Source organism: Apodemus sylvaticus, chromosome 7 (genome assembly GCF_947179515.1).
Source record: "Apodemus sylvaticus chromosome 7, mApoSyl1.1, whole genome shotgun sequence".
NCBI classification, from domain to species: Eukaryota; Metazoa; Chordata; class Mammalia; order Rodentia; family Muridae; genus Apodemus; species Apodemus sylvaticus.
In genome coordinates, this window is record NC_067478.1 from 76,361,787 (window position 1) to 76,380,251 (window position 18,465).

Consider the following 18,465-nt stretch of genomic DNA (forward strand, 5'->3'; position numbering starts at 1 on the left):
TCGAGACAGGGTTTCTCTGTGTAGCCCTGGCTGTCCTGGAACTCACTCTGTAGACCAGACTGGCCGTGAACTCAGAAATCCACCTGCCTCTGCCTCTCAGAGTGCTAGGATTACAGGCGTGCGCCACCATCTCATCATTTAATGTTCTCTTTCTATGGGCTTCAAGGTTTGACTTTAATCGAATTGATTGCCAGTCTCTTTAGTATATCCTGCTTTGAGTTTGTAGGGGTTCCTGCATTTTTAAAAAAATTTTCCTGGATTTTTTAAAATTCAAATATTTTACAAAATTTGAGAAATTTCATACCATTCTTTAAAAAAATAATTACTACCATCTCTGCCTTTTCTCCCTGAAACTGAATCAGCGTGTATAGTGGTGTGCTTGACCATGCTCCTTTGGTCCCTCAGGCTCCGTTCAGTTTTGTGTCTTTTGCTGTTCTCCTGACTAATTTAGAATATTCGATCTCTAAGTTTATTATATTTTCCCCCTGTTTGCATGTAATCTCTAGTAACTGTTTCATTGCTTGTATTTTAGATCTCTCTATCACCCTGTTTGTTTGGTTCGTTTTATGATTTCTATGTTTTAGTTCTTATTTTTTATGTCATTACTACATAAAGTCTTCCTGATTTCCCTTGGTAGTATGCTCACCGACCTTTCTATCTTGAGCATTTTTTGTAGATGCTCTGCCTGTACATCTGCAGAGCCATTTCCTGCCAATTTGTTTCCTTCATTTTAATTGGCTGTGCTTTCCGTTTCTTTGTATGCTTTGTGGTTTTTGTTGCTGCTGAAATAAAAACAAACAGAGCAAAGAAACCTGATCTCCCAGTCTGGGGAGTCTGGCTGTGTACTGAGAAGCCTCTTCATTCCTTAGCCAGACATGCTCTGAGCAGGGGGAATTGGCCTCAGGCTGGGCCTTAAGCTTCTCTAAGGCTTTCTGAGCACGCTTCTCGCCTTCCTTTGTGTGTGCACTTCTCAGTTTCCTAATTGTGTGGCTGTGTTTAAACCATCTGCATTTCTCCAAGTGTCACCCTCGGCCCTCCCGTGGTCTTAATGCTCTAGTGGGTTTCATCTCTATTATCTTAACTCAGGCAACTGTGACCCACAGTCTTCTTGATATATATACATAGACACACTTGCATATATACATATCTACATGCATATATTATCAAACAACTGCTTGTATAAGAACTAAGCTAGGTAAAATGTATTCTGATGAAGGTCTACTCTGCATAGTCTTTTTGGTTTGAAGGGGAGAGTTGGGGTGCTGCTTTCTCCACAACATATGACAGTGCATGGGATAGAATAAGCACAGAAAGAATACCTGAAGGTTTCTTCCTGGTTGGAAAGTGCATCCTTTCGATTGATGGTTTAATTAATGACTACAGAATGTTGGTGGTTTCCTAGAATTTGTGTAGATTTATTGTTTCTGGTTTATAGTCACCTTTTCATATTTCTGTGAAAAAAATAAAGGTTTATGGCTTCCTGGTAACTCTCTTTTAGGATTGTGCTAAATTTTAATTTTACAGATATTTGACCTCACTTTCAAGGTGTCTTTAAAAATATTTTAAAATTTAAATTTTGTTAATTTAAATTTAAAAATTTTTTTAATTTTAAATCTTTGGGTCTTTAAAATATTTTTAATATTATGTTGTGTGAACATGAATATACAGGTGCCCATGGAGGCCAGAGGTATCTCCCTGGAGTTGAATTTATAGACTGTTGTGAACCACCACCCAATGTGGGTGCTGGGAACTGAACTTGGCTTTTGCTTTTTTGTTTTTTTGGTTTTTTTTGTTTTGGAAGAACAGTGAGCACTTGTAACTGCAATGCATATTCCTGGGATCTTTAGTTAATCTCTATGTATCAACACACACACACACACACACACACACACACAAAGAGAGAGACAGAGACAGAGACCCAGAAAGAGATAGAGAGAGGAAAATCAAATACTCTAAAACAAACCAAAACAACGAGATTCTTTCCCCTTTGCTTGGGAAAGATGAAGGTGTTTTTTACCCTGGGAAAAATTGAGATGTCAGCTTAGTTTTTCCTAGTAGGTGTTTCTCCAGTCTTTGAGCCTTATGGTTGCATACTTTTGCTTGGTGTTCAATAGATTCAAGGAAATCTTAAGAAAATTTATAGTCACTTATTTGTAGACTTTTTTTTTTAGTACTCTTCAGTTCAAATTCCATCTTTCTCAGCCTCCCCAAATCCCATTCTTCCTCTCAAGTCTATGGGAACACCACACACTTCCTGTCTCTTAATGATCTATCCATACATTATTCAAGTAATGTATTCAAATAGAACTTCCAGGATTATTTGCTGATTTGTTTTCTTTTTCTTTTTATATTTGTATTTTTATTTATTTTTGAGACTGTCTTAGTTAAGGTTTTACTGCTGTGAACAGATACCATGACCAAGGCAAATCTTATAAAGGACAGCATTTAATTGTGGCTGACTTACAGGCTCAGGAGTTCAGTGTCAAGGTGGGAACATGGCAGCATTCAAGCAGACATGGTGCAGAAGTTGAGCTTTGTACATCTTTATCTGAAGGCTGCTAGCAGAACACTGACTTCCAGATAGCTAGGACAAGGGTATTAAAGCCCACACCCACAGTGACACACCTACTTCGAACAGGGCCACACTTAACACCAACAGCGCCACACCTTCTGATAGTGCTACTCCCTGGGCTGAGCATATAGAAACTATCACCGAGACTTTGTTTAGTTGATTTTGTATACAGGCTGGCCTGGAACTCACTGTGTGGCCTAGGTAGGCCCTCACATTTATGATTATCCTGCCTCAGACTCCTACGTACTGGGTTAGTCTAAGTGTGTCCCATCAAGCCTGCTGCATCCTGTTTTATTTTCCTCTTGTTGTTTGAGTCCCATTACCTTTTGTCCTCTGCTTCATAGATCCTGTCATGTTCTCCAGCTACTGTGTGTCAGGAAAATAAATCTCATAGTGCTTATTTGGCTGGGGTTCAAGATGAAACAAGTTTAAAGTAACATTTTCTTTTGAATTGTGATATTTGCAAAGTAATGCAAATTAAAAAATATTTTGGTATTCTGAAATAGGGTGGTTTATAAATGGTGTAGAGGTACAGATTAGTCTGACGTGTCTTCTCTCTTCACAGTGCCCGGCATGGAGGCTGACATATACTAAGCGCTCAATATGTGTTCCTTGAAAAACACATTATTTCACTTTTTCAGACACAGCAGCTCTATTCAGCCAAGGGATGTGCTTGTACCGACCAAGGTTCTATAGACAATATATTTTGAGCACAAATACAGATGTCTTGGCACTTCAGCACCATGACTAGATGGCTTCTCTTTCCAATTCCATTGTTGTAGACCCTGGACTGTGATCGCTTTCTGCTTTACCGTCTACAGCATTTACTCCAAAACTGCCGTGGGCAGTGCTGACATCATGGCTTTGCTCCTGTGCTTAATATGTCAGGGAAAGAGAAGATACTATTTTCTGTAAAAACCTAACTGTAAGTGTAAAGTGTAAGCTAATACTCAGGGCTTCTGCCACATCATCTCCAGATAATATAATGGCCTTAATTCCCGTGTGTGTGTGTGTGTGTGTGTGTGTGTGTGTGTGTGTGTGTGTATCATGGGTCTGTCTGTCTGTGTATGTGTGTGTGTCTGTCTCTGAGTGTGTGTCTGTGTATGTGTGTGTGTCTGTCTCTCTGTGTGTGTGTCTGTCTGTCTATCTCTCTCTCTGTGTGTGTCTGTGTATCTCTCCCTCTCTCTTTCTCTCTCTCTCTCTGTGTGTGTGTGTGTGTGTGTGTGTGTGTGTGTGTGTGTAAGTATAGATCATTGTTTTATCACTATTAGGGAAGCTGACAAACCTGAGCTGATATACACATTGGTCTTGTGAGAAATATGTTTTATTTTATTTTATTTAAACGCTGGGGAGTACAAATAGGTTTGTGCATTTTGTATTTTCTATACTAATTTCATTTAAATATTTTTTACATTTCTTTTAAAACCGCTTTTTATCTGAAGAATAGCATGTTAATTTATGCATGTACCAATCAAGTTGAAGTAATTAGTGGTTCCAATTCCTTTCCATTTTTTTTTGTGCTTACTTTAAAATCTTTTAGGACTGAAATTGAACCCAGGGCCTTATAGATGCCAGGAAAGCACTCTGCCACTGAGCTATGCCTGATCCTTTGGGCTGATCTCGTCTAGTTAATCAAAATGTTTGGCATTGACAGTTGCGCCTGTTTTGCACAGAACTAAAACCCATTCCCTCCCTGTCATTTTGCCACTTATTACTCAGCCTCCCGTTCTCATCCCTCCCCCACCGGCTGCCTGCAGTAATCATTATTTTACATCCGGATGGACCGGCTTTAGCTACTATGTATAAAAGCAAGCAGGCAGGATGCCTCTTCCTATGTCTGGAAAGTGAAATAATGATATTATTTTGGAGTAATAGCTTCCAGCTCCATACATTTCTTAGTGATGTCTAGATTCTGGTCTCTTTTAATATGGCTGAATAATAGTCATTGGGCTAACCTCTCTCATCTTCTTGATTTGTCTGTAGATAACGCAGGGTGAATGTTGGCTGCTGTGAACAATGATGGTGTTAATACATGCGGCATCTCTTTTGTATGCTGATTTCATTTCCTTTGGCTCTATAGCAACAAATGGGAGAGCTGGATCACATGGCAGGTCTTCTTGAGGTTTTTGGGAATCCATACTTTTCCCCATAGGAAACAATTGTATACCCTCACCAGTTGTGTGTTGTGAAAGTCCCATTTTCTCTACATCCTTGCCCAGAATATGTCACATTTTGTCTTTGTTAACAGTCGTTTTGTCTGGGATGCGATGATGTCTCATATTTTGATTTGTATTTTCCTGACTCGTAATGATATTTTTTTCATAAATTTGTTGGCCATTAATATCTCTTCTTTTAAGAATGTCTATTAAAACCATCCTTCTATTTGCAAACTAGAATATAGGATATATATTAATATCTTTTAATATCCTTAATACCTTTAAGTCCTTTTAATAGTCTAGAAATTAGGCAATGCAATAGTTTCTTTCGGCAAACAGGTTGTCTCTGATCTCTGCTGATTGTATTCTTGGTTGTACAAAGCAGAGTTTAATAAATCACATTTGTCTCTTTTGTTTGTTTGTTTGTTTCCTGTAGTTCTGGAATCTTGCCTAAGAAATACTTGTCTATACTAATGTTTTGGATTATTTTTCTGATTTCTTTTAGTACTTTATAACATCAAGTTCTTTTTCCTCCCCAAATTGGTCTTTGTCAATTTTTAATCTTGCGCATGGAGTATCCAATCTTTCCAACACTATTTGCTGAAGAGAGTAACTTTTCTCCAGTACATTTTTAGCAGTTTTCACCCTGAAAATCAGTTAGATAGGTGCCTAGGTTTGTCTCTGGCATCTTTTGTCTGTTTCTTTGATCTGTGAGTCAGCTTTTATGCCAGTCCTAGGCTGTTTGGGGTTCTAGGACCCCATGGTGTATTTTGAGATTAAGTATTTTGACATCGCTGGCTTTGTTCTTCTCAGTAAAGACTGCTTTGGTGATCTGAGCTCTTTGGTATGAATTTATTCTTCCTGATCCCTGTTGGCTTCAGCATCTGAGATCTGGGTGTCACTCTGCTTCCTTTCCTGGAAGGTCTGAGGTGATAACAGCAGGAAACGTTCACATGGAATGCGGAATTCAGGAAGACTGCAAAACAGGTCAGCTACATCCTAGCCTGTGATGTGGCAAAATTATAAATTCTTTCTTCATTGGTAAAATAGTAACAGTAGTTTCCATTTTCACAGAACTGCTATAAGGATTAAATATGGTAAATGATGTAAATCTCTAGAACAAATTTTGGAAAGTCATTTCAAACTAAAAAAAATGAAAGTATTTTAATTATTAGTGATAGTGTATTGTTATATTCCAGATAATAATACATCATATGTTTTAGCTGATGAATAAGTGATAATTTTTTCTATGTTTTGCCTTGCAGGATAAATTTTTTTTTTTTGGTGTTGTTTCACAAGTATCTTTTTTTAAAGGCAACTAATATCCAGCTGTTTTCCTTCAGGGGACCCAGTATCATTTGGTACCAACAAACCTTCCTAGTGATAGTAGAAGCTGTTGACTTTCTCTTCTCTTTTCTATCATTTCCCCTTTCACAACACAAGGAACCTGGCACATATATACCAGATCCTCCTGGGGCTGAGTTTAGAATTTCAGGAGCAGAGTTCAGGAGTGGAACCCCAGTAAACAGTTCCAAGGATTGTGTGACATCTAGCCTTGTAGGATGCTGTTCCAGTAATGCATCTGTCTAGGACCTTGCTGTTCAGAGAAATACTAATTGGTTGTTTTAACAAAAATTACAGCAAGAATTGTTCTCTAAAGATATTGCCATCAAGCATGTGGCCACAGCTTGCACACTTAGGATTGCAGATTCTCCACAAGCTCCCAGGATATTGATAAAGAGAGCCTAGGAGCAGGTATTGATGCTGGTTGAGTGCCTTGCAGACAGTTATCAAGGTTTTTCTCTGTTCAAATTTCTCAGGGGATTCAGGGAAATTTTTGTTGATTAAGATGTTTGTCCTTTGGTTTCTCTTGTAGGTAATGGAGCTTATAAGTGTTTGTATTCCTAAGTTTTTTCCTTAATTATGAAATAATAATAGGTTACTCTAGACCTATTATGGGTTACAAATACATGACATCAAAAAGAAAATTCACCCTTACATGCCCCAGGCACATTGAATTTAGTCATTACCCTAGTTTTCTTACTATTAATGTGATAAACACCATGACCCAAAACAGTCTGAGGAGCAAGACTGTTTCCTTTTACATCCTACAGCCCGCCTTGAAGCAGACTCAGGCAGCTGCTCAGGAGTCAGGAAATGAAGCAGAGACCGTGCAGATGTGCTGCCTACTGGCTTGCTCTCCCTGCTTGCTCAGCTTGCTTTGCTATATTTAGGATTACCTGCCCATGGGTATCACTGCCACAGTGGGCCGGGCCTTCCTACATCAATCATCAGTCAAGAAAATGCCCCAGAGATTTGCCTACGGACTAATCTTATGGAGACATTTTATCCATTAAAATGTTTTCTTCCAGACGACCACAGTTTGTTTCAACTTGGCAAAAGAAACGTAGCCAAGCCAGTCATCAGCTTTAAAGACAACCACAGTTTGGATTGGTACTCATTCCTCTAGGCACCTCCCCACCATGACAAGGCATTTGTTGGTTGTAGAATGGGTGGGTTGTATATTCCACAGACATTAAATTTTCTTTTTTAAAGTCAGAACTCCAACCCTGTTGAGAGATGGTGTGCCTGGTATAGCTGGAGAGTCATCACGTGATGGATGTAAGCCAATCATGACAGTGCTTTTTATTTCACCAATGAAAAGACTAAAAGGGTGTGAGTGTTCTGGGATGCCGAGGATCACAGAAATGTCTCCCAGATGAGGGTGATGGAGGACCATAAGGACTGGAGGGATTTTCTTTTAAATCATGCCTAAAGAATGTAAAAATGCCCTTGAAAAGGGGGCATTTAAAGGTACCATGGTGGAGAAGCAGCTCCCTCTACCATGAAGCTACATGCTTTGGGAGACAAGTCAGTCCTTCAGGAGAGTGGGATGGGAAGTTGTAGGGATTTTTCATCTTTGATGATGCCATGAAGTCTGCTCACCTCTCCAATCCCTTGTTAATAAATGATAAGTATCAGAGTAGTGCAAACAGGGGGAGTGTTTCGTTGTTGATACTGATGTCGAACACTCAATTTCTAATATTTTCATTCGTTTTATTTTTAAACTACTAACCAGGGTACATGCTGTCATGTTGGAACCAGATGAACAGTTAAACACCATCACAGTCCAAGAGAAGTTCTAGCCTATGCCTGTGTTATTCGGAGATTAGATCTGGACTAAATCCACTCCAGTGAAGGAAAATGCAGTTCAGCCGAGGCTGCTCTTCCCTTCTGTGCATCTGTGTTTTTGGAGCACAGATTCTTCATGAATTATTTGCATTGCTGAGTTGCTTGGAATTTATTTTGCAAAGTGTGTGAAGGTTGGCAAGTGTGATGGCAGAAGCTCTGCTGGCCGTATTCCACTCTGGACTCGGTGACTTGCCATTTGTCTGCTCCTGGAAATGGCAGCACATTGTGTATCTGCGTTTAAACAGGTGCTGTGACATCCTGTAGAGAGTGTCGTCTGGCTACTGGTCAAGGCTCATGTGATTATAGAAGGAGTGATAAAAACATGACAGATGAGGTGAATGATGAGGCTATTTTCTCTAAATTAGACACACACACACACACACACACACAAACAAACAAAATAGTCCTGGAATATGTTGTACTGTTGTACTGAAATGAGAATGTCATAACTCACAGCATTCTGAACAAACTATGTGTTGGAACTGACCCTAACTCTGGAAAAACAGCTATAGCAAAAATCTACTGGGTTTCCAGACAAATTTATTACTTCACACTTAGCTCTTAATTTAAACCACATAGGCAAGTATCTTCAACAGGTTTATAACAACAGACGGCCAAGGTTCAGAAACAGACGAAAAGACTTCAAGTAGAATTGGCTCAAATTAATATTTCTTTTCAGCATTCTCTCAGGCTTCTATCTATCTGGGGTATCCAGGAGAACCACTTGGCCTTCTGCTGGCAGTCAGTTATCAATTCTTTTCTGTTTGTCTGATATATTGATGCTGAGAAGAATTATAAAGCAGTGCGGGGGAAAAAAATTAAGCCTGACTGTTATAGACAAAAAGGTCAACTTTCAAGGAGGTTGTGTACATGAATGTGAAGAGATTGAGGAGAATGTCTTCATGAATTTAAGTAAGGAAATCTTATTAAACAGCATTAAAGGGTGATTGTCCTTAAATCGAGCAACACTGAAATCAACAATACCTGTTCCTGAAAAGAAAATCATCTCTATAAGAGTGGAAGAGCTTACTGCTTGGGAGGTTGAGAATGGTATCAGTGGCCACACAGCAGCTGTGGCTTTTGTCAGGAATGGTCACACTTGCAGAGAAGAGGGCATTAGTACAGCAGTGTGAAGGCTGTTTGGCCTTCTCCACTGTGCCAGCTCTGGAGGGCAGCTGTGTGTGCTGTTCTGGAGGCTGCTCCTGGTCCTACATCACGGATGTGCTCCTCTCTATGATCTGTTTCTTTCTGGGCTGTTCCTTGACAGTTATTGAACATGGGAAGATTCTTTAATAATTATTCTGCTTATTAAATTTTGTCTGCTTCTAGGAAGGCTGGCCTTTGACACTCAATAAGAAGAAAAGCTATAAAGTCTGAGAAAGTGTTTTCAATTTATCTAACTGAAAACGGGTACAGAAACAGAATTGTCTAAATAACTTCTGATAGTTAAGAACAGGAAAAAAAAACCAAGAAGAAATGGATGAGAAGTTTGAAAGGAGGATTTATAAAATGTCCAGTAACCAAAGGGTATTAAACTTTATTAGTGATAACAAAAACATATAAATTGAAAACATACAAATAGATACCAGCACATACAGGAGTCTGATATGGCTGTTTCCTGAGAGGCTCTGCCAGTGCCTGGCAAATACAGAGGCAGATACTTTCAGCCAACCATTGAACTGAGCACAGGGTCTCCAATGGAGGAGCTAGAGAAAGGACCCAAGGAGCTGAAGGGGTTTGCAGCCCCATAGGAAGAACAACAATATGAACCAACCAGCACTCACAGAGCTTCTAGGGACTTAACATCAAAGAGTACACATGGAGGGACCCATGGCTCTAGCCTCATGGGTAGCAGAGGATGGCCTGGTAAGATATCAGTGAGAGGAGAGGCCCTTGGACCTGTGAAGGCTCATTGCCCCAGTGTAGGGGAATGCCAGGAGTGGGTAGGTTAGTGAGCAGCAGAGGGGGGATGGGATAGGAGGTTTTCTGAGGGGCAACATGGAAAGAAGATGACATTTGAAATGCAAATTAAGAAAATACCTAAGAAAAAAGAAAAAAAATTAAAAGTATTATGCTTGCTAAACATTGGTGAGGATCTAAAGCAGCAGAAATTCTTGTGACTCTTAGAGGTATATGTTGGTATTTCCACTTCAGAAATTAAAGCTTTATCCTCATTCTACTACTTATAATAATATTTTAGTGTTATATGAAATTAACTAATTTATATGTTAAATGTCCTCTATTGATTTATGCCCTTTATTAAGAGGGTGCATTAGTTTTATATATAAACAAGAATATATGTAAATGTATACATATGAATATATATTATGTATATAATGAAAGTCATATGTAGTTTACATGTTATATGTATAATATATATTTTACACACACACATGCTTGTGTTTATATGTATATATGTTATATCCTGGGATGACAGTGGCCAATAGGATAACCTCAGTCTCCTGTACTATACTGAATTAAATAGTTTTCCCCCATACTAATATTCATTGGAACCTTCAAATGTGTCTTATTTGGAAGTTAGATTTTTTTCAGTTATATTATGTCAGAGTATCTTATATCTAATCTTACTGAAAACCAAGAAATTTTGAAGCACATATGTATACATGTGCTTTATGTATAACACTGAGTGAAAATGATCAATCAGGAAGTTTCATAAGTGTTTGGGCAGAAGGGCCTTCGGTACAGAACTTCTCACTAGGCCCAGAGCTTTCTCAGTATGGTGCAGGGTCCTCTGACAGACGAAGGCAAGGGAGACACAAGGGAAAGCCCTGGCTGCACAAGGCCCTCAGTTTTGTGAGCCAGAGCGCAGAACCTAACCATACCAGAAAAGTAGAGGATTGGAACATTCAAAGACCTCCGTGTCAACCAGATGTGACAGCAACTTGTCAAAATCTTTTCCATGAATGGCTTAATCTAACTATATGCAGCCAATCAGGGCCCATCTAGCCCTCAATAAATTTGATGGGCCAGGGACTTCAGCGTCTGTTGAGTGCAGAAGTCTGTGGAGGAGGGAGCTAGAAAGTCATCAAAGCCAGCACTAACCAGCCCTGAACACATGTGAAGCAAGCTACCCCTGTGCTTAAAGCAGAGTTCACTGAAGATAGACGGAGCTTTCCTTGCCTTTGGCTTCTGCTATAGCAAGTAGTTCTGATTCGCAATGATCCTGAGGACCTCTTGATGACTGTTGGCCAAACACACCAAAACGAAATGGTCACTTGTTGGAGATTGTTAATTATCTCCTCCCAGGTTATTAACTGCTCTTCATCTCAGAGTAAAGGTGGGCAGGGGCAGAGAGAAAACAAGGGTAAATATTGTTTACATGAGACCAGAGAACTCCATGACCCTGAGTGGCAGGAGTGACCAATATAGAGGAGGTTTGGCTTTAAGTCCCCAGCAAGCAGCCTTCAGGGTTCTTAGCTGGAAGATACAAGTATTACAGCCCTGTGATCTCAGGGGCAAATAGGGAAATGTTGCCTATGTCAAGACTGTCCTTTCCTTAAGGAGCCACCCTAGCCTCTAAAATGCTGTAAAATGGATCCTGATTTGGGTGATTCATTCCTATGGGTAAGTCAGTGAGAGTACTTATGTACTTGTTTAGATTCTGGAGGCAATAAAATGAAGTCTCACCTGGATATATTGTACAACTTAGGTACACACACATGTCTCTCTTACACAAACACACACACTTATACATTTGGCAAAAGATTAGTATTAAGTACCATATCTTAGGATAAATTGCCTTTGAATGGTATCCCCTCCCTTTCCTGGACTTTGAGATCTACAAGCTATATTTAAAAACTTGTTACTGAAAAAGAAAGAAAGAAAGGAAGGAAGGAAGGAAGGAAAGAAGGAAGGAAGGAAGGAAGAAAGAAAGAAAGGTAAGACGGAAGGAAGGAGGAAAGAAAGAAAGAAAGAAAGAAAGACAGAAAGAAAGAAAGAAAGAAAGAAAGAAAGAAAGAAAGAAAGAAAGAAAGAAAGAAAGAAAGAAAGAAAGAAAGAAAGAACACTCCTTGTTCTGAATGGAGAAGGAGGCCACAGGGCTTCCAATGATTAATTGTTGTAACACAGTCCCTATGAAGACCAAGGGATCTTCACGTTCTCTTTTGACATTAAATGCAGTAGTTCTTGCTTCATGATGTTGATGGCTGTACAGATTCAGTCACTTCACCAGTACTGACATAGCTCTTGGGTCAACTATTCCATTAGAACTGTTACCACTATCCTTATTAATTTTTTTTACAGGTCTTACAGAGATGGATACTTCTTAGTATTTGGGTCAATTCTCACTTTTAAGACTGTATGTTTGGTTTTCAGAAACTTTCTTTGATGGTCCCAAACTCTCAGATATTTTTCTTTGGCAAAAAATGTAAAAGAGTCTTCAGAGACAGAAATCCAAGCCTGGGATTGGGGGATAGTTTGGCAGTTAAGAGAGTTGGCTGTTATTCTGGAGGATCACAGTACAGTTTCCGTTACCCAGACCAGGTGGCTCACAATTGCCTGTAAGTCCAGTTCCAGGAGAACCTGAAACGCTAGAGGAAGAGGAGGAGGAGGAGGCGGAGGAAGAAGAAGAAGGGGGAGGGGAGGGGGAGAAGGAGGGAGGGGGAGGGGAGGAGGGGGAGGAGGGGGAGGAGGAGGAGGAGGAGGAGGAAATAGTGTTTACCTGACTTCCAATGCATTGATACATTTTTTCTGTTCACAGTTTTACAGGTTCTAGATGAAAAAATTCAGATTTAGGAAATGTAAGTTATAAGGGGGAAAGAAGCATGTTCCCCTTTTAAAGTACATAGCGTGGGGCCTAAAGGGGAAGGCTGAGACAGAGAGAGATACTGTCCTCAATTATTCTGACTGCATCCTGTCCAAGCATTGATAGGTTGCAGAAGGTAAGTGGGAACTGAAACTCAGTTTGTGTTCTCCTGCAGGCCATGAGCTCTCAAGCAGCTCTATTTGCTTGCAGAAAGGATTTCTTTTGACTAATTTCTACCAAGTACTATTCCCCAGCAACCATGTGCCTGCCTGAGGGGATGCCTCTTTCTGATGCTCACAGAGATCCCAGTGAGCTGGCTCTCGCTCTGCATGATGTGGATAAACCATAGCTAAATATGAAGTCAAACTCCCAAACAGGCCATGATGGTAGACATCCAAGAGACGTTTGCATTTGGGAAACTGAAATAAAAAGGAGTCAAAGGGCTGTGAAATAACCTCTGGTTGACAGAAAAAGGCAAATCTGCAGTTGGAATGCAGTGTGGGATCTCACAGAGATGGGAAGAACCCTTTTCAGTGTGTTTGGCACATCCCACACTTGGCTTCCTGTTTCTCCCATTGCTTCCCTGTCCCCTCTATCTCCCTAGAAATAGCTCCTCTGTAGGTGTTGTCATCAGCACTGGTTGAGTTTTACTGCAGTCAACCCCCTATCAGCTCATCCCTTGTACTCACCGACTCCCACTTGAGTGGTCTGTGCGTTATTGTCCTATGAAGGACAATGTCTTTGCCTCAAAGAAAGAAAGAAAGAAAGAAAGAAAGAAAGAAAGAAAGAAAGAAACAAACAAACAAACAAATAAACAAACAAAGAAACAAAGAAAGGAAGGAAGGAAGGAAGGAAGGAAGAATGAAAGAAAGGAAAATGACTTCTTTGTAGAAATCTGATGATAAAAATAAACTACATTTACTCAAGTTGGAAGATGCCTAAAACATTCTACAGGTACTTTCAGACAGTTGGTCCTAGTCTGCCGTTGCTCTGGGATGCCCAGCCTGTGAGGGCCTCCCTGAAGGGCTGGGTGCCATGGTTATTGGACTCTGTGTGCCACAGTTATTGGCACACTGATAATGTATCAGAGACTGCAAGGCACTAGAGAAATAATCATGTTTAGTGTTGGTTTTTACATTTCTTAGTCTATGTGTGTGTGTGTGTGTGTGCATGCATATTTTGCATGTGCATGCATATTTTGCATGTGCACACTTAATACCGCACGTGTGTGGAGGTCACAGGACAACTCCTGGTAGTCAGTTCTAGCATTCTAATATGTGGGCCCTGGGGATTGAACTCAGGTCACAGGGCTTGGCAGCAAATGCCTTTACCAACTTAGTTATGTAACATGCACTTTCTGTTTTCTAATGTTCTTAAATTTGATAATGAACACCTTGATATTCTTAAGCCAACTAATACTATGTGCATCTATGGAACACACATTATGTTACCAAGTACTAAATACACAGAAGCAAATGTCTTAAGGGCCATGGGTCTGGACTTTCCTGGGCTTTGGAGGAACTTTGGTTTTAAGTTCAAGTATTTACATTTAACAAATCTTGCTGGATTCTCATTATCTAATTACTCTACACCTTATATCCTAGCCCACAAAGGTTTTGTCAAATTGTCTTGATTTAATTTTTCTGGATACTTCTAGTTATCCCTGAGCAAGCACCCGATACTGTACCTTTACCGTGCTCTTTCCTAAGTATGATAAACATTTACCATACATGTAACTCTGTTTACCTATAATGCTTGGAAACCCCTTACTACTCTACAAAGTCAGTTTTGGAGAGCCACACCCATGGCAGTCCTCTCTTTCCTTTTATGGGCATGCAGCACTTAGTGTATAGTTACATGACAACATTGTGCATGCCAGGCAAGCAATATACCAACTCACCTGCCTCCCCAGTCCCTAACCCTAAGAAGTCCTAACCCAAACCCAGGATACTTAGATCTCTTAATTTTTATTTTATCCCTACATTTCCTTGTTGGAGAACCTTGATATTAAGGTTGCAGTCTCCCAAGACTGGATGGTTTTCTGAGCTTGGCGCAAAATGGTGGACTCCCCTTTTCATTGGGGTTTCCCTTTCTCTGCCTCGCCCTGTCTGGAGAGTGTCCCTGAACACAGGTAGCCCACCTTGTCTGAAAAATAACCTTATACAGAGTTCTCTGCAAGCATGATAGCTGCATATCGTAACACACAAGTCCCATTCTGGCTTCCACCCATGTCACAATTAGGTATTATATTATGAACAATCAGCCCATCCTGCCCAAATTGATGCTATAACTAACCTTTCCACCTATACCCCTAAAAGCCCTTATATACTCTATCCCTGGAACAATAAAGTAGATTTGTCTCACTGCAATGATCCCTAGGACTTCCTTCCTTCACACTCACAGTGGTCTGAACCCTGCCCCTCCCCCACTCCCTTCCCTCGCCCCCACCCTCTTTTGCTCCTTTTGTCCCTGCAGGCTGGTGGGGAGAAGGGAAGGCCTCATTTTCTAGTCTCTTTAATTCATTGGCAATTATCTACATGTGAGGGCAAAGGCTCCTGCAGTCCCTTTGCCTATTCTTTTGTACACTATAGCTGCTCAACATGGGTTTGGTGAGTATTTAGCTTGCAATTTTCATGCAAGCCATATGTTTGAAATAGTTTCAAAGGCTTGTTTTTCCTCCTCTGTTTAAAATACCACTTTCTTCTCTTTGGCTTTTCATAATCAGCTTGAGCAAAGATTTTTCTAAGGGTTAGTAACCTGCAGCCCAGTTCCTGCGTGGTGCATTGTAAATGGAGGCATAATCTTGGACAGTGTCTCCGCTCCACTTCACAACACTGGCTTTGGAATCATGGAGACTCTTCACTTACACAATTCTCAGGCGTTTTATGGACACTGCATTTATAATCATGGTCTTACCAAGTTTCCTCATCCAAAACTGGACACACTGCTGGTAACATCAGAAGAAAAGAATAAATCATTTCTACAAACCCAAGGGTTGAACTTCGTGTAACACAAGCAGCCCATCTTCCCTTCCCCATATGCAGCTCATGAACATTTAAACAGACGAAAACCAAACAAACAATAACAAATAACCACCTTTCCCCCTTTATATCTTTTTTTGAGTGTCTAGAATCAATGATAGACTTTTTTTTCTATATAATAGCAGCTGTTCCAATATATCTATGAATCAAGAAATTACTAAGAAGTGTCTACATGCTTATGTTAATGTAGCTCTCAGCTCCAAATGATCCATCTCTCCAACTTCTACCTTGACCCAATGACTTACCAACATGAGTGAAATTCTCATTATTGAGAATACATTGTTTTACATCAGTATTTTTCCATAAATAATAATAATAATAACAATAATAATAATAATGATGATGATGATGGTGGTGGTGGTGGTGATGATTCCACAAGTACCAATGGGCATTTCATTGTGAAATGTTTGAACAAACTGATTTCTCACAGAACACTTCAAAACTGAACACAGCAGTTTGTCAAGTTTGTCAAGAGTTGTTCACAGGTTATCATCCCAGTGAGGCAGCATTGTATTGCCTGGGTATGGAGGTGCTAAGTCCGCCAAAGATGAGCACACAGGTACTTGCTGTGGTCTTTCTGCCAACCCTCGCTGGAAGGCCTCCCTCTCTTCTTCGCCTTGCTTCTTCCTAGTTAGGAGTCCGGTAGATTTTAAGGGCCTCACATCTGCCAAGCAGGTGACTGCTGTATTTGCTGCTGCGGCCTGCACTGTGTCTGTGCCATTGTCACTTGACACCAAATTTAGTGGCATATCAATCTGCTTTGTCCCCCTTTGAGTGACAAACTCCCTTTTCCTATTTATTTATTTTTGGATGTCTAGCACTTAGTATAATGGCTGGTGATTAATGTGTTCTCATTACTGTTTCTAGAGAAGAATTGGAGTGGATTTGAAAATCTGTGAAATAGATCAAACCTATTAATAATTCTTTTTAAGAGCACAGCCAGTCGTGGTAGTGCATGGCTTTAATCTCAGCACTTGGGAGGCAGAGGCAGGCCAAATCCCTTGAACTCAAGACTAGCTAGCCAGTCAGTGTATGTTGAAGCTATGTCTTAAAATAAACAAACATGCATTTCTACATTCCAGGGCATTCTTGGGGGGTAGGAAGGAGGTCTCACAATATGTAAGCACTCATCTAGCTCTTCTTTAGCTTTTAAAAATCATTTTATGTTAGATGAAAGAGAATGGAGTTTTATGAAGAAGCCCTTACCTGAGAATTCTCTCTCTCCTTCCTTCATTCTTTTGTTCCTTCCTTTATTCTTTACTTTCGTTCTTGGTATTTTTCATTTACATATTTTAGAAATAATATTGGGACTAGCGAAATTACTCAGCGGTTAAGGACATTGGCTGCTTTTTCAAAAGACTCAGATTCTGTTCCTTGAATCCACATGGCAGCTCACAGTCTAGGGGACCTGATTTCCTCTCTGGCCTCTGTGAACATAGTATATGTATTTTACATCAAAACTAAATGCAGGGCCATGCTAACTCTCTCTCTCTCTCTCTCTCTCTCTCTCTCTCTCTATATATATATATATATATATATATATATATATATATATATATATATATATAAGCAAATGTTTGTTGTACAAATTAATGGATTCAATACTATATTTCTATATAGGTACATTTATGATGTCCTTCCACTCTTCCACTCTCCCTTAGCCTTGGTATTTCTCTCAGTCCCTCATAATTCCCCTTCCTTTTCAGTTCTTTTTCAACTTACCATATATGAGAAAGATCATGTGATACTTATATACTTATTATTTTGTGTTTGACTTCTTTTGATTAACATATGTCCTCCTGTTGTAAACAAAAGGACACTATTTTTCTTTGTGATTGAATAGTACTCCATTGTAGGTAAGCACATACAATTCATATATGCATACATGCACTCATATGTGTGTATATATTTCATTTGCATGTTGATGGGCATAGAGACCAAGTCCCTGTCTTAGCCATTGTGGATAGTGTCAGACGAAGGAAGTATGCCACCATAGATTTTATAATGTTGACTTCATTTCCTTTGGGTATGTGCACAGGAGTGATATGAATGGAGAATGCGGTACTTTTTCCTCCAGATTTTGAAAGAACTTTAGTGCTATTTCCACAGCCCAAGTACCAATTTTTATTTCTACAAGGGCCTTATTCTTGCTCTTTAACTATTTATTTATTTATTAATTATTTTACTAAAAATAGTTTTTATGCAATAATATATTCTGATTATGACTTCCCCTGTCCCTCCTCTTCACAGTCCCCTACCTCCTCTCCCAAACAAATCCACGCCCTTTCTGCCTCTCATTAGAAAACAAACAGGCATCCAAAGAGCAATAATGAAATAAAATACAAAAAGAGTGGCGGGGTGCTGGGTGGGTACTTTAGGAATTTGCATGCCATCCTTGTGCAGGGCCCTGGTACTTTTCTCTGTATTATTCTAATTTTAGTATATGTGCTGTCGAAGTGAGCACTTGCATTTCACCTTTATAGAAGTTGTTATTCAGGGTCTGGAGAGATGGCTCAGTGATTAAGAGCACTGACTGCTCTTCCAGAGGTCCTGAGTTCAATTCCCAGAAACCACATGGTGGCTCACAGCCATTTGTAATGGGATCTGAAGCCCTCTTCTGGTGTGTCTGAGGACAGCCACAGCATACTCATATATATAAAATAAATAAATAAAGCTTAAAAAATAAAACTTGTTATTTCTTCCTTTTTCAAGAAATCAGACGTGGGTGATTGATTTTCC

The 18,465-nt window shown here is 39.8% G+C and overlaps 1 pseudogene; it reads right to left on the reverse strand.

Annotated features, from left to right (window-relative positions):
- Nucleotides 1-18,070: 18,070 nt before the first annotated feature.
- Nucleotides 18,071-18,190, reverse strand: LOC127690260 (uncharacterized; annotated as a pseudogene).
- Between the last annotated feature and the right edge of the window lie 275 nt (nucleotides 18,191-18,465).